The sequence below is a fragment of the Leucopleurus acutus genome (genome assembly GCF_964270905.1).
Source record: "Leucopleurus acutus genome assembly, chromosome: X".
In the NCBI taxonomy this organism is placed as follows: Eukaryota; Metazoa; Chordata; class Mammalia; order Artiodactyla; family Delphinidae; genus Leucopleurus; species Leucopleurus acutus.
The window spans coordinates 80,724,247-80,742,055 of record NC_139148.1 but is presented as its reverse complement, the minus strand read 5'-3'; positions in this window follow the sequence as shown (position 1 = coordinate 80,742,055).

The following is a 17,809-nucleotide window of genomic DNA, read 5'->3' as shown; positions in this document are numbered from 1 at the left end:
TAACCACTGCACCACCAGGGAAGCCTTATTTTTTGTAGATTTTTTGATGATGGCCATTCTGACTGGTGTGAGGTGATACGTCATTGTAGTTTTGATTTGCATTTCTCTAATAATTACTGACATTGAGCATCTTTTCATATGCCTATTGGCCATCTGTATGTCTTCTTGGGAGAAATGTCTATTTAGGTCTCTGCACATTTTTTGATTGACTTGTTTGTTTTTTTTTATATTGAGCTGCAATAAGCTGTTTTTTATATTTTAGAGATTAATCCTTTGTCAGTTGCTTTGTTTGCAAATATTTTCTCCCATTCTGAGGGTTGTCTTTTCATCTTGTTTTGGTTTCTTTTGGTGTGCAAAAGCTTCTAAGTTTCATTAGGTCCCATTTGTTTATTTTTGTTTTTAGTCTCATTACTCTAGGAGGTGGGTCAAAAACGATCTTGCTGCAATTTACGGCAAAGAGTGTTCTGCCTACGTTTTCCTCTAAGAGTTCTATAGTGTCTGGCCTTACATTTAGGTCTTTAATCCACTTTGTGTTTATTTTTGTGTATGGTGTTAGGGAGTGTTCTAATTTCATTCTTTTACATGTAGCTGTCCAGTTTTCCCAGCACCACTTATTGAAGAGGCTATCTTTTCTTCATTGTATATTCTTTCCTCCTTTATCAAAGATAAGGTGACCATATGTGTGTGGGTTAATCTCTGGGCATTCTATCCTGTTCCATTGATCTATATTTCTGTTTTTGTGCCAATACCATACTGTGTTGATTACTGTAGCTTTGTAGTATAGTCTGAAGTCAGGGAGTCTTATTCCTCCAGCTGTGTTTTTTTGTTTTTTTCCTCAAGATTGCTTTGTCTACTCAGGGTCTTTTGTGTCTCCATACAAATTTTAAATTTTTTGTTCTAGTTCTGTGAAAAATGCCATTGGTAATTTGATAGGGATTGCATTAAATCTGTAGATTGCTTTGGGTAGTATAGTCATTTTCATAATATTGATTCTTCCAATCCAAGAACATGGTATTTCTCTCCATCTGTTTGTGTCATCTTTGATTTCTTTCACCAGTGTCTTATAGTTTTCTGCATACATGCATTCATTTTTGAAATCAAATTAATAAAATTTGTTTTGAAGTCTTTTGAATGTGAAATTCCTTTATCTCTTAACACGATAGGTCCTATTCTTTGGGCTCAGGCTATAGGTTCTTCAAGTTCCAAGTAGATCTTTATTATCAGAATTTAGCTAAAGATAGAAATCAATTATTGCAGAAAGAGATCTGTGGATCCTAACTCTCATCCCAGGCAAGATCCCAGGCAGATATTTTATGATGTGGAAGAGTCATATTGAAGCTAAATGAAACCTCTTGTCCAGAAGTTCTGTATTATCACTTGCTGACTGGTTTCTAAAAGGGCAGATACTGGAAGTATTTTCAATCCTCTCCTCACAATCCTTGGACTCTCCAATCCCCACAACAAAAGCATAAGGTAGATATTATTGTGCTCATTTTGTAGATCAGGAAATTAAAGCCCAAAGACCAAGTGAACAAAACACCTTTTGAAACTTCTTTTCTAATCCACTGTGTTAGGTACTCCACAAAATTCAGCCCAGTTTTTTTTCAAAATGGAGTATGTACACTCCTGATAATACATGAAAACTTTCCAAGGAGTGCAGAGGCATAGGTTATTTTTTAAAAATCTTTTTCAAAATCTCAGCTTCTGTATGTATTTTTTCTGTCTTAATATTGATCATTTCCTTAATTCCCTTTCACAATTACCCTTCTCTTATTTGACAGAAGAAAAATATACCTCATACCCATCCAAAACCTGATTTATTGATGATTGTCTCAGATGGTATGCTACAATATGGAGGAAACTCGAAAAGCATTTTGCTCAGTTAAAGAAGTCTGACACAAAGTACTACTTATTGTATGATTATGTTTATATAAAAGTTCCAGAAAAAGTAAATCTATATAGCCAGAAAGCAAAACAGTGGTTGCTTGGGCCTGGGGTTAGGAGCAATGATTGAAGGCACAAAGATATGAGTGAAAATTTGGGGCATGATGGAAATGTTCTAAAACTATATTGTGATGTTGGTTGCACAACTCTATAAACTTACTAAAAATCATTGTATTGTATACTGACAATGGCTGAATTTTTGATATGTAAATTATGCCTCAGTAAAGCTGTTGGGGGAAAAAACCTCCAAGGAAACAAAGGGACAATTAAGAAATATTGGTGTCTAGTTGGACTGTGATGTTGGGAACAAATCCATTTGCAATCCAGGTGGTTTCCAATTCTTTGTTTTCAACAAAATTGAGAGAGTAAGAGTATTAAATCCAATTATCAGCTGGTAGGTCATTAAAAATTATTCTTTATGATAGATCACTGTTATTTTTGGCATAAAATGACGAAGGAAGTCAAAGAAGAGAGTGATATTGCTGTAATATATCTTGTATTCACATCTACTGAGTAAATTTCTTCATTACTTACATTTACAAAGACAACAAAAGAGATATAGGTTTGATGACAAACTGTCTCACTATACCAATAAGTAATATTAATACATATATATAAATTAATGAAAAAATCCATTACATTTAAAAATGCATTTCAAATTGCATATTCAGTTTAATGGTTAACAATTATTAATCAAAAATTATATATTTTAGGGACTTCCCTGGTGGTAAAGTGGTAAAGAATCTGCCTTCCAATGGAGGGGACGTGGTTTTGATCCCTGGTCTGGGAACTAAGATCCCACATGCTGCAGGGCAACTAAGACCGCGTGCCACAGCTACTGAGATTGTGCACCTCAATGACAGAGCTTGCATGTCGCAAAACTACAGAGCCCATGTGCTCTGGAGCCCACACGCCACAACTAGAGAGAGAAAATTTGCATTCCACAACTAGAGAGAAGCCCATGCACCACAACTAAAGATCCCACATGCCTCGAAGATCCCACGTGCCGCAATTAAGACTCAATGCAGCCAAAAAAATAAAGAAAATAAATATATAAAATAAGTAGTAAAAAAAGTAGAAAAGAAATGTAAAAATAAAAACAGGAAAAAAATTAATTATATATTTTAGGTTGCTTTGATCAATGTTCTATGACCAATAATGATGATAATAACCCAATGTAGAAAAACTGTTTTAACCCAGAACCTTATGAGAGGATATATAAAAAATTAAATGGTAACAAATTAACATATTTTTGTTGCACAGAAGTATGATAGGGTGTTCAGTGTACAATGTAATAACATGTGAATAAAATTCTGTAGGGGTAAGAGTATGTAAGCAGAGGTTCAAGGAGAAAAAGAAATTATGTAGAATTTTCAACAATTAAAAAAGAACTTTTTCATGAATTTTAAATGCATAATAATGGGTTTCATTCCAGTATTTAGCTTCCATTTGGTATATCTACAATATAATATTGACACATTGTTTGCTTATACACTGTTGTACACATAGTTCAAGAACAGCCAAAACTAATCATTTGTGATAAAAGTCAAAATAGTGGTTATCTCTGGAGTGTTCTGACTGAGCGGCACATGAGAGAGCCTTCAAAGAGTATGGAAATATCATGAATAAGTGGATCTGCAGGACTGAACAGCAGTATGCATGTTCACCCAGCTGTCCATTCAAGGTCTCTGGACTTCATTGTATTTACTTATACCTCAACAAATGAATTAAAAGACAATAGTGTATTTACACAAACCTAGAAATCTTATCCTTCCGAATTATTTAAACTCATGATGAAAAAAACAATCAATAGGTCATCTTGAAAACGTGCAAAGGGGTATAGAGTTTTTCACAGTTCTTTTAGGAAGCATATGACCAAAAAGTGTGAGGACCATTGAACTGGCCTTCCTCACCAGAAGAGCTGTAGCCACCTCCTCCACTGTGCAGGTGCAGCTCTTTGTAGTTTTACTCCTACCTCCAAAGCTGCCCCCACCTCCACCTCTAACCTGGGCCTCTCCAGCAGTCGGTAGCTCACTGTCCACCTTCATTCCAGGACTACACTTCCCAGCAATGCAACCTGGCTCCTGGTGGAAGTTTACATTTCTCACATTGCATTCTGGACTGTGAAGTCATAAATTCAATAGCAGGAAGGGGAGAACCGATCTGGGAGCTTTGCTCTCTGGGAGTTGTAGTTTTCTGTGCACTCATTCTGGCTGGGAAAGAACTACATACCCTTTCAAATCTGCAGGAGGGAAAAAAAAAAAGCCGATCTCTTAAGAGAGAACCGGGCACAGCAGGTAAAAATGTTGAGTAAATATCGGTAGAACCTAGCAATTTGGCTAAGCACTGTGAATGGCACCTGGCATCAACAGATTTAAAACTAGGCAGAGGACTTCCCTGGTGGCACAGTGGTTGAGAGTCCGCCTGCCAACGCAGGGGACACGGGTTCGTGCCCCGGTCCGGGAAGATCCCACATGCCGCAGAGTGGCTGGGCCCGTGAGCCATGGCCGCTGAGCCTGCGCGTCTGGAACCTGTGCTCCGCAACAGGAGAGGCCACAACAGTGAGAGGTCCATGTACCGCAAAAAAAAAAAAAAAAAAAAAAAAAACTAGGCAGAATTTAAAAAAATAATTGTACCGGTTTTTCTGGTTTTAAAGGAAATGATTACTCATGGTAGAAAATATTGTAAAGTATGCCTATAAATATTAAAATCACAGGCAATCATAGCACCCAGAGACATACATTTATATACATACAGTGGAGTCTGTTTTGCCAAGTTCTAACAAATGCAATTAAATTCTGCATAACTATTGAAATGGAGAAGTAGCGCTGTTGCAAATGAAGAGACAAAATTGTTTGCAGATATTGTCATGTATACCTAGAAAATCCACAAACATCAAATGAAAAACAATCAGACCTAATAAGAGAGTTTAACAAGGTGGCTGCATATGAAATGCAAAATAAGCAAACAGAAAAGTAGCTTTCTTATTTGCCATGAATAGGCATTTAAAAATTATAATGGTGAGGCAGGATTCCATTCATAAAATTCTAGAATTTAAACAACAAATATATAGGTCTTATATGAAGATGCAATATAATTAACTGAACGTCATTAGTGGGGAAAAATGCCATGTTACTGAATGAAAATTTTGAAATTATAAAATGTCAATTGTTACCAAAATATGATTGGTTAAATATCTTACTGTGCTTTGGGGAGTCTCACCACCAATTTAACTCTTATACCATTTGGTATCTGGTCCTAATAAACACAGTAATGCTTTTTAAAATTTTTATTTTATTCTTCCGATTTCTTCCTTTCCTTTAACCTTTGGGAAGGAGGTGTATTGCAGAAGGAGGAGAGAGAAAATTAGATTAATATTTGTTGGACTTCTACTATGTATATACTAGGCACACTCAGGAAATTTATGTACTTTGCCTACATTAATCTTGACACCAATCCTATAAAATAGATAACAGCTCCATTTTATAAATGAGAAATTTAAAGCTAAGAGAAATTAAGTGTTACCCAAGGTCTCATCACTAATAAGTGGTAGAGGCAAGATTCAAACCTAGCTCTTAGAATAAATCCATGCTCTTTCTACTGAGGCCTGGTCTTTTCACATGCTAGCTTCATAGGGTTGGATATGTCACTTAAGTGTCTCAGTTTCCTCACCTTTGGAAGGAAGATAAGAGTACTATACCTTAAGGTATACTATACCTTACCCCAAAGGGTTTTTTTGAGGCTGGGGTGATCTGATCCATGTAATAAGTGCCTGGGACTTAATTAATGTTCAGTACATGATTGCTATTATTATTATATTTATTACTACCAAAAACATGTTGGGAGAATGAAGTCCATTTGTTTTTTTCAGATATTTGTCAGTGCTACAGAAGTGGGGTGGTTTGTAACTATTTTGTTTAATAAGTATGAATTGAGCATTTTCTTTGTACCAACATTGTTCTAGGCATTTTTATATATGCTATTGACAAAATATAGAAATGAAAAGAAGTGGGGCTAGATATAATTTATATAACCTGATGATTACTGTATACCAGTAAATTATTGAAACTACATGATGTTTCACCCTATTCACACGATCATGTGTCTAAATAGCACAGAAACTCAAAATTCCTATGTTTTCAATTCCAGTTGGTAGCAATCATTTTATTCATTTATCTGAAACATTTCAGAATCTGTCTTCTAAGGAAGTGTTCATCTAACTACATAAAATTTTCATATGGAAAACTGAGATTGTTTTTAAATGTTTTCCCATAAAAGAAATAATCTGTAATTAGCTTCATTGTGTTTTCCCTGCTTGCTTCATGAAGTGGCTTAGGATAATATATCTTCTATGCATGAGCAATATCCTGGCATGTACTTGAATTTTAATTAAAAACATTTATTAATAAAGTGGTAAGGGAAGAAGTCACACAATTGGTTTGATGCCAACAGTTCATAAACAACAAATAAATCTATAATAAGATGCAAAAAGAGTGAGTTCAACATACAGAATTAGAAATCCAGTCACCTGTGAGTAATAAAAAAGTGGTACCTAAGCAAGTCTTGAATATCCACTATCCCAGAATCTGATTTCAGTGCTCCCTTTTGATCAATTTTAAGAAACATCTATTAGAGGAGCATCAAAATATATTGTTTATGGTATAATTTTATTCCTTTACAATTCTATAAATTGTAAACTGTTTTTAAAAATTTCATCTTCTGAAAAGTGCCCTATATGAATTGACTTGACTGTTCAGAAATCTCTTAGTTATCTAGTTTTAAATAGTTTTATCACCCTCTACAAGTGAAAAGTTAATTATCTAGTTTATTTTTTGTTTGCTTGATTACTGTTTGCAAACACCCTCCATGTCCCAGACTAGCCTTCATGAAAGCAGGGTCTTTCTTGTGTTCACTAATGTACAGTAAGTCCCCTACATACAAACGAGTTCTGTTCTGAGGGCGCATTCGTAAGTCCTATTTGCTCGTAAGTCCAACAAAGTTATCCTAGGTACCCAACTAACACAATCAGCTATATAGTACTGTACCGTAATAGGTTTATAATACTTTTCACAAAAACAATATATAAAAAACAAACACAAAAAATAAAGAAAACATTTTTAATCTTACAGTGCAGTACCTTGAAAAGTACAGTAGTACAATACAACAGCTGACATACAGGGGCTGGCATCAAGCGAACAGGCAAGAAGAGTTACTGACTGGAGGAGGGAGAGGGGGTGGGAGATGGTAGAATCGTCAGCAACAGGAGATGGAGGGCAAGCTGCAATTTCGCTCATGCCTGATGTTGATGGCACAGGTTCTGGTTCTTTGCTGAATTCAATTCTATCTACCCTCTTGAAAACATGATCCAGTGATGTCTGGGTAGTAGCTCTTTTTTTCTTGTCATAGATGACATGTAGCACTGGACTGCATTCTGAACAGCTGCTGCAACCCTCGGGTACCGTTCTACGTTCAGGTCCTGTGCCTCAAAAACTAACAGTGCCTCCTCAATATAGAAAATCCCATTGCCATTTCCTGCGTCATGAATCTCTTCGGTTCTCCAGTTACTTCTTCTTCCTCTTGTCTCTCTTCGTCCTTTGGGCCTCCAATTCCTGGCACTTCTTAGCAGTACCAGCTACATCATCGCTGCTTTTACGCTTGCTTCCAGACATCCTGGGCTTGAAATAAAGATACTGTACTACTGTACTCCGTAAAGTACTGTGCAGTAAAGTACACAAAAGCACAACCACTTGTAGAGGAGGCACACACGTGACAATGTACGCCAAACACATGAACTAACTTATGAGATTGGACATGCGAATGCACGTTTGCATCTTGGAAAGTTTGCAACTTGAAGGTTCATATGTAGGGGACTTAATGTATCCTCTGAGGCTGGAATAGGGCCTAGCAACAGTAGGAGCTCAATTCCTATTTGTTGAAGGAATTAATCCAACACCAACATACTAGAAATGTTTCACTTTCTAAGATACAATATTTCACCAACACTTGTACTAAATACCAATACTCAATTATTCCATTATCAGCCTGCATATCATAACATTTCAAAATGCTTGGGCATCTTAGATTTTCCTTTGTGACTTGCCATTGCCAGTTTTGTATGAGAAGATCTAGTGAAAGTCTCATCTTAAAGATATTGGAAAGAATACAGGATGGGGAGTTCCCAGATTGTGATTTCAGTTCTGATTCCACTCACTACATGACCTTAGGCAAGTCATTAGCATCCGTATGTGGCAGCATTGTATCTGACACACAATAGGCACTTAAAAAATCTCTTCCTTCCTCATATATAGGATGGATAAACAACAAGGTCCTACCTTATAGCGCAGGGAAATATATTCAATATCCTGTGATAAACCATAATGGAAAAGAATATGAAAAAGAATATACAATGTTCATTTTATGAATTTGCAGTGAGTTGTACACCTATGCTAACGTCTCTGTTCTATATTATTTGTCATTAAAAAGCTAAAGAAATGAAAAAAAAGAAATAAAAAAATATATATGTATAACTGAATCACTTTACTGTGCAACAGAAATTAACACAACATTGTAAATCAACTATACTTCAATAATTTTTTTAAAAAAATTATCTCCCATCCTTCTCCACCTTTCCTTCCTATGTAAAATAATATTAGTTTTCAGTGCAACATTATAAATATGTTGATTTTTAATTAAAATTTGCAATAACCCAGCAAGGTTTGTGGCCCATTTCTAAGCCATCAAACTGTCATTATCCATAGATATAAACCTTTTTTATTTTTATGCAAATTTAGAGAAGGAGGATAAAATACATGCTTACTCGCTCCTTTGGAGCCATAACAATACTGGTTTCAGGTCTACAACAAATAAAATAAAGCCTTGATGACATTATCCTTCTTATATCCACAATCAAATAGCCTTTAGAAATGTGGTATAGTATAGTGAAAATAAGTACTACACTGGGATTTAAATAATCTTAATTTGACTTTAGTCTGCCATTTACTGACCCTATGACTGGACAAATCTGTTAACCTCTCTGCAAAATGGAGATGATATAATGTGTCTAGCTAGCCTCTCTCAGAAGAGAGATCACAAGCTAATGTATGTGAAATCATTATCATGCCATATAGGTGGAAGCTGTTAAAAATTTGAATATATCTCTGTTCAACAGTGAATTTATGATATATTTCTCTTACTAATATTTCTTTTCTTTTTTTTTTTTTTACATTCATGGCTATGGTTTATTACAATGAAAGGCTACCAATTTAAATCCACAAAGCTAAAAGGTGCATAAGTCAAAGTCCAGGAGAGAACAAGGATGAGCTTCCAGTTGTCCTCTCTCAGTGGAGTTGTATGACCAGTGCTTAATTCTCCCATCAAGATGTGTGATAACCAGACAAGCTCGCCTGAACCTTGGCACCTGGGATTTTACTGGAGGTCAGTCATGTAGGCATGGTACACCTGGGTGGCTAACCTTAGTTACTCAGTCTCCAGCCTGTGCAGAGGTCAAACTAATGCCACAAGGATCAAGGCTCCACTATAAACCATACTCTTAATATAAACCATCTGTTGACCCAAAGCCCCTGGTGAGCAAAGAGACTCTAATCAAGCATGATATGCCAAGGGCTTAGAGGTTATCTCCCAGGATCTTGTCAAGAGATGGACCTTTCTTTGGAATGTGCAGACATTTTTCGGAATGCACAGAGTTTGAACACCCCTGACCTGCGGAGTCAAGTCTTCTACTGCACAGTCATAATTCCAACCTAACACTTGATCTGAAAGGAGTGATTCAAAGATTCAATGATGGAATTCATTGCCGTATCTGTGATGGTGGGAGCAGGAACCGCAAGAAAATCCAGTTTCTAGGCACAGCATTGGTAGCAGGGCCAAGGGCAGCATCCAGTATACAGTGTTCAGTGGTGACACTAGTAGTATCCAACGAGCTAATATTTATGGCATGATTTTTGAAATACAGCTGGGTCAGCTGCTCTTAGCAAATTATTTCATTAATTCTACTACTTTAACATACTTAAGAATTTTTTTAAATTAATTATAGATACACTGAAAATTGCAAAGATAGTACAGAGAGGTCCTATGCACGCTTTAGCTGCTTCCGCCAGTGGGCACATCTATGTAAGTATAATACAATATCAAAACCAAGAAACTGACATTGGTATCACATGTGTGTATAGTTCTATGTCACTTTATCACATGTGGAGGTTTTCACAGTAATCACCACAACAATCAAAATACAGAACTGTTCCGTCACCACAAAGATTTCCCTGTACTACCCCTTTATAGTCACACTTACCCATTCCCTCCACTATCCCTAACCCTTGGAAGCCATTAATATGTTCTCCATCTCTGTAATTTTAACATTTCAAGAAGTTTATAAAATTGGAATCATACATCATGTTACATTTTGAGTGACTTTTTTCACTCAGCATAATGTCTGTGAGATACATCCAAGTTGTGTGTTTTTTTCCTTTTTTTTGCTGAGTACTATTCAATGGTATAGATGTGCCACAGTTGGTTTAACCATTCCCCCACTGAAGTACATCTGAGTGGTTTCCAGTCTGGGCTATTAGAATAAAGCTGCTATAAACATTTCTGTACATTTTTTTCTGTGAACATAAGTTCTCATTTCTCTGTCCAATATTTTAAAATTTAATAAAGGTCATTAGAACAGATAAAAGCAAAATTCCAAAAAGTTGAGTTCAAAAATCAACTTCACTTTGTTTAATGAGTCCATATTTATCTATTATGGCAATTCTCCTCATTTAAATTGTAGGTGTATTTCATTTTTAATGTCGCTTTATAAATTGCTAAGCTTTATTTGTAAATCAATGAGCATTACTATCACTGTCTATGAATTAAAAAAAAAAAAACACCTGGAATCTGAAATACTGGTTTTCAGTCTTTCGTTTTTAGCGAAATAATTATGCAAATGTTGCCATATATTTCTAATATAGTGATAAAATTCTCATGATAAGTAATTCCACAAAGATCTATTAATATAATTTGGATTTCAGAGAGATTTTAAGAAATATATGGAGGAGCTATGGAATTATTTTACTGTAGAAAGTAACTGGCACATAGCACCTCCCCACAACTCAAAATCACTACTTTTATATTTCAGCATCTATTATGGAATTATTTGCTTGTTTGCTGGAGAACGTAAGAGACACTCAATTATTAATAATGATTTCCTTAGTTGAAAAATCTAAAATAAATGATTGAAACATTTGGCAGAGTTCTTAAATAAGAGTTTGCATATTATTGATTCACATTGTCCTAACACTTTAATGACACAGACACAATTAATATGCAAAGCATGGTTAATTATAATTATACTTCACAGATGTTCAGGAAAAATTAAGAACTGTAGTGATTTGGGGTTGAATTGCTATGCAGAAATTCTAATCCTTTGATTCTTTATTGTTCTCTTAAAAATAAATATCTAGTTTAGTAGTTAGATGTTCAAATGCTTGGGTAATATGAAATCTTGCCTAAATTCTAAATATATAAATAGCATAGATAGACTTATTAAAATTTGACTGTAAACATACAGAAAGTGTAATATGTCAAACACCCATTTAATTAATTTCCACTATTAATTACTAACTATAGCAGTACTTGTCATACAGTAATGTACATATGAATTAACTGGATCTTGTTAAATTGCAGACTCTGTTTCAGTCCAGGGTGGGGCCTGGGATTCTGCATTTCTAACAAGTTCCCAAGTCATGCAGATGATGCTCATCCCGACTACACTTTGATAACGGACTAATGGGTACTATCAAGTGTTGTGAAGGCAAATATAGGCCATCACACATCTGGACAAAAAGTGAGCCAATGATCCATATACTCATTATATTTTGCATCATAGATAACACAGAGGTGGGCTTGCTTCCAAGAGGATTGGATGTTTTGGTTTCATGCCTTTCTTCTAGGAGATTAATGAAATTCAATCTCAATTTAATTTAATTTAATTTAATTCAAATTCAATTTAATTTAATTTAATTCAAATTCAATTGAATTTGAATTTAGATTCAAATTCAATCTAAAACAAGATGGATGAACCAAGGCCTCCCAAGAGGACATTCAGGTATAGGAAAATGTGTGGGAGGTTTGGAACCCAGAGGACCTGGTTTATAATTCCAGTTCTGGTTACTAGACAGGTGGCTTTGGGCAAGCCACATATGTTTTCTGAACCTCTGATTTTTATCTCTAAAGTGGAGATAATAATAGCTACTGAGTACTTCTAGGTTCCAGGTACATATCTAACTGTTTTAAATGTATTACCTCATTTCATCTAAACAACTGTATGTGGTAGGTACTACTATAATCTCCATTTTATAAATTAAGAAATTTAAGGACAGAGAAGTGAAGAAAATGCTCAAAATCACAATGCTAGTATGTGGTATATGTGGTATTCAAAGTCTAGCAGTTTAATTCCATGGCCCACTCTTAACCACTGTGCCATGTTGCCCTTGCAGGGTTGCTGTCAGCATCAGAACTAATTAAGAAATAGAGGCAGAGAGGTGCAGCAGATGGACGTCAAAATATCCCCTCTATAACTTATAAAATTGATGTTGGAGAGTATGGCTTCCATGAGAGGAAAAGTATGGTTCTTAACACAATCCCTGAATTAGGTAGGCTTATCTGCCTAGGTAACAGGCAGCCACAGAATGCTAGACCTTGCACCCAGGGACTTGGCCTTTACTGCAAAGCAGATGCAGACAGAATCCAAAGAGGATGCATGAGTTAATCACTGAGCCACAGAAGCTCAGTTCCTTTTCCCAAACTCATCATTCATAAAAGTCACTAATGGAGCTCTCTTCACATGGAAGAAAGCAAAGGGGGTAGAGAATAAATGTTCTCTCCCCAAAATAAGATTCTGCTTTTAATCTCTAGCTAAAAATTACATAAATAACATTTATTATACATCTATCTTATTAAATATTTGAGAATGTCCAAAAGGACCTGCCACACTCCTTTCTGCTACTAATTAATCAGCCATTAATCATAAACAATCAAGAGATATAACTGATCCTGGCAGGGTACAAAATGCTAGCAAGAAAAGAAATTTGTCTACTGTTATATATAATAAAATAATCTGCTCAATTTTAAAATTTAGAAAGGAAGATCTATTAGTAAAGTCTTTTACACTTAGGGACTATTAAAAGTGACATTTAATATCTTTAATTAACATTACTAAAACAAGTTTGTAAGCTTTTATAAATAGCTATGAATTTGAGAAAAAAATTCATATTAACAGCATCATGTAAATATTTATCCAGGTAGAAAATAGTAAAAATACATGAGTTGGTAAATATGAGTCTCTAAATAATATGAAGAAACCAAGAAAGTATAAGGTAACATAATACTAACTTGTATGTTTTGTAAGTCAAGTTTATTTAACAATTGGTTACCATACCTTAGACCATATCGTTGTTCAGGACTGCCTCACTGGAAACCAACCTGCCAATGTCACTTTCCATGTTCTTATTTCCTTATTTCCACTATACTTGTTCTTTGAGCTTATCTAGCTCTTGTCGACTGAAAAAAAAAAAACGCACAATCTAAAAGTTGAGAATTGTATTTTATTTAGTGGAATTTCTGAGAACTTAATCCTGGAAGACAGCCTTTCAGATAGCTCTGGGGGACTGCTCTAAAGAGGTAAGGGAGGAGCCAGGATATGTAGTTTTGCAACAAAAACCAGGTAGTCAGAACATCAAAAGATTGCTGTTAATTAAAGAAAACCAGATAATCTCAAGTTAATGAATTTAGTGGTTTTCTATGTATGGGAAAATGCAAGAATCTGGGCTCACTGAAATCATTCCTTTGATATGCACCTCAGCTCTCTGAGGCCAGTAGCCTGTTCTTTTCCCTTCTGAGTCCCCTCAGGCTGTACCCTTGGGGGTGGCTGCAGTGGCTGAGGGCTTGGCAGTAGGCAGCCCATTTGTCACCATCCTGAATTCCCTCAGGGCTCACCGGTTGGGGCAGAAGTTGCTGATGGCTTGATGGATGCAGAATCCTTTGTTAGCTGATACGGCAGGCAACATTTTTCATTCACACTCTTTAGTTCCTTTATTCTTTTTCCTTTTTCCTCAAGTCATCAGCCCACTTCTAATCTCATTTTCCTCTTTATTCAACTGTTACCCTATGACCAATCTCTGCAGTTATTCTTGTGTTAGTATCCTTCACTCTCTTGCACTGTTATTGACCTGCAAATTCCAAAACATGGACCAAGCCAACCTACTAACTCCCTCACTCCCAACTTAGGTCACTGAGATTGGCCATCTCCCCATAATTATGAATATTGGTAAAACCACAAATGTATGGATTCCAACCACAGCTGAGCTCTCAGAAAAGCAAGGTAATTTATTCAAGTGTCCCTGGGAAGATCCTTCTTCCATTTCTGACATCCTCTATTCTTCACAATTCTCTACTCATCTCAGAGAATAGATGTTTTCAAGCAAAAACTACTGCAATTTCCTGTCCCCAACCTGCAAACTTATCTATATCTATATATAACCTTATTTCTATTGGTTCAGTCTCTTTCTTTCTAAGATGAATGTTTCTGCCTGTGCTCTGGGTTACATCCTTTACTGTCTCCTCTGAAATCTTGCTCTAACACTAGTTTTTCCCTTTACTATATCTTCAATCTATCCTTCTCTATTTTCTGGCTGGTTTACTTTGGTCTATAAATATTTTAAAACCCCACATACATTAAAAATAGTAAGCCCTTGACCCCTCTACGTCCCCTTCTAGCTACTAGTCCCTCTCTTCACTTTAACTATTAACCTTAAAAGAGTTTTCTGTACTTAGACTATTTCCATTCCCTCATCTTCCATTTGCTCCACATTTCCATCTAGTCTAGCTTTTGTTAGCGACCACAAGTCTGTGTGCCTGATGCACAGTGATGCCAAACAAACCGAAAAGCTGGAATTTGGAGCACAGAAATGTTTATTGCAGGGCCATGCAAGGAGAACGGGTGGCTCCTACTCAAAAACCTGAACTCCCTGAAGGGTTTCAGCAAAGCATTTTTAAAAGCCTAGTGAGGGAGGGGGATTGCAGGGTATGTGATCAGCTCCTGCACAGTTCTCTGATTGGTTGATGATGAGGTAGCAGGGCGGTGTCACAGAGGCTAACATTATCAATCCTCAGGCTCCAGTAGGCCTGGGGGCTATGCAGTCATTGTCATCAAGTAGTTAATGTCTTCCATTTGGTGGGAGATTTCACATCTGTAAAACAACTCAGGAAATGTGCATCAGATTCTGTTATCTAGGTACTTTAGGGTGGAGCTAAAGCAGAGGATGTGGGGGAAGGACCTGCCCTGAAGGCCCCATAGGGTCCTGCTAGGTTACACTTTATCCCCACTACTACACTGAAACTCTTCCAACCATCCCCAAGTATCAGTAGGGACACCAGCAGGAAAGAGATAGACTCCTTGCTTGGCACTCTGCAATGAATGCTGCACTTTCTTTCTCCACAACCTGCTGTCTGTAGATTGGCTTTACCACATGCATAGAAGAGATGACCAAGTTTGGTTTGGTAACAGGAGCAAGGTGAATAAATATCCAAACCTCACTTTCCTCCTTCACACAGATCTACAAGGGTTCCCCAACATTTGAGCCTGAATCAAAGTCTATTGATGAAGTTCATACACATCAACTGCCTAGGCACAGAGCAGAGTATAGTGGAGAAGGGTGAAAAGTGGATCTGGAGAGGCCTCCAGGAGATAGGCAGCATGTCCATCTTCTCAGAGCCAGTGACCACCTTGCAATTCTTAACTTGTTTGATCTCTGCAATATTTGACACTCTGGGTCCCTCTGATCATCATACCCACTCCAATGATTTATGCATTTTTGCCCTTTAATATTTCTCTGACTTTCCTGATTGCTCTTTCTTGAATTTTTTGTCACATTCTCTTCCTCTCCCTACCTACCTCATACATGTGGGTGTGCCCCAGGATTTTGCCCTCAGCCAAACTGTCTCAAAATGTGGTCCTTAGTTTGATTCCAATCACATTTAATATTTCAACCTGTGTGCTGACAAACCCCAAATCTATTTCTTCCGGCCATGTTTTTTTCCAAGGCAACAACCTATATATTTTCAATTGTCCCACAGATAACTCCATTTCAACACATCCAAAATATAACTCATTTTTATCCAAGTAAAGCTATTCCTTTACAAGCCTACTCCTCTTCCTGTGTTTCCTATTTCAGCCATTGAAAACAATTATCCTACTATCTATCCAAGCCAGAAATCTGGGTCATATTTTTGTTAGTCCCACCTCCCTTATCCCACATATCCAAGCAATCCTTAGGACATTTCAACATGACTGTGTTAAAATAATTCATATCTATTTTCTTATCTCTGTCTACAGCTACTCTCTTACCTTAAGTCTTTATTTCTCCCCTGGACTATTGTTGTAGTATCCTAACTGATTTTCTTGGCCTCAAAGGTCAGCCTCCACTTACTGTGCTGCAGAATTATCTTTTAAAATTCTTTTTTTTTGCTGTTCCACGTGGCATACAAGATCCTAGTTCCCTGACCAGGGATCAAACCTGTGTCCCCTGCAGTGGAAGCATAGAATCTTAACCACTGGACCACCAGGGAAGTCAATTTATCTTTTTAAAAGGCAAATATATTCATAAGATTCCTTTTTGGGAGCAAAGTGGACAAGATCTTTTCTGATTTGGCCATTGCCTATCTATATAAGCTTATCACTATTCTCTATGCTGATGTTAGTAAAGATGTATGTAATAAATATATAAAGGACTGCATTCAGTTGCTTATAATAACTGTTATCATGTATAGAGGAATTACTCGGTGTTAGACACTGTGCAAAATGTTTTAAGTGTGAGATTTATTTCACTTAAGCCTTAGACAATGCTGTGATCCAGGTATTGTTTTCCCTGTTTTCCAGATGAGGAAATGCAGCTCGATAAGGTTATCTGTCTAAAGTAACAAGGCTGGTGATTGACGGACGCTGCATTTTAATCCAGAGCTGTCTGAACCCAAAGCTTATGTATCTGGCAGTCCACACATGGCTTTAGACCTGGAGCTCTGGAATCAGATTCCCTAAATTTGGTTCTCCATTAAGAAACTCACTAAGAGTTATGATGATTAAGAGAAACTATCTATGCTGAACAGTTACAAAAGTGCCTGATACTTGGTAAGTATACCAAAAGTGTAGCTGAATTCAGCCTCTGTACACTGGTACTGAATTGAATCTTAGAGACACAGTTTTGTGTGAAGTAGAAAAGAAGAGCTTTATTGCTTTGCCAGGCAAAGGGGGCCACAGTGGGCTAATGCCCTTAGGACTGTGTCCCGGGAGGAGGGAGTGAGGAGTCTTATAGTGTTCAAGGAGCAGGGCGTGATCAGCTCATGGACATTCTTCTGATTGGTTGGTGGTGAGGTAAATGGTCGTCAGCATCATCAGCCTTCTGGTTCCAACCAGTCTGGGGTCTATGTGCTTGTGGGCAGCATACAGTTAACTTCTTCCACCTGGTGGGGGCTTCAGTATCTGCAAAACAGCTCAAAGATATTGTTATGTATATCCCTTGAGGGGGAACCAGGACCCTATCCCAAGGCTGCACTATGGTTTCTTGACTGTTCCTCCCTTCTCTCTGAATCCCCTCCCTTCCCTAATTAGCAACTGTTTGAACCTGCCCTTTGGAACTCAGGGGAGGTCATGGAGGCTGAATGAAACCTATATCCTGCAAACAAAAAATGGGGAACACAAAAGAGCTTTTGTGCCCAGGAGTCCCACAGGGTCCTCCTCAGTTTCAAAAGCTACTGTCATCAGACATTAGGCTTTAAGGCTTTCTGGGACCTGAAAGTGTTAATTGCTTTC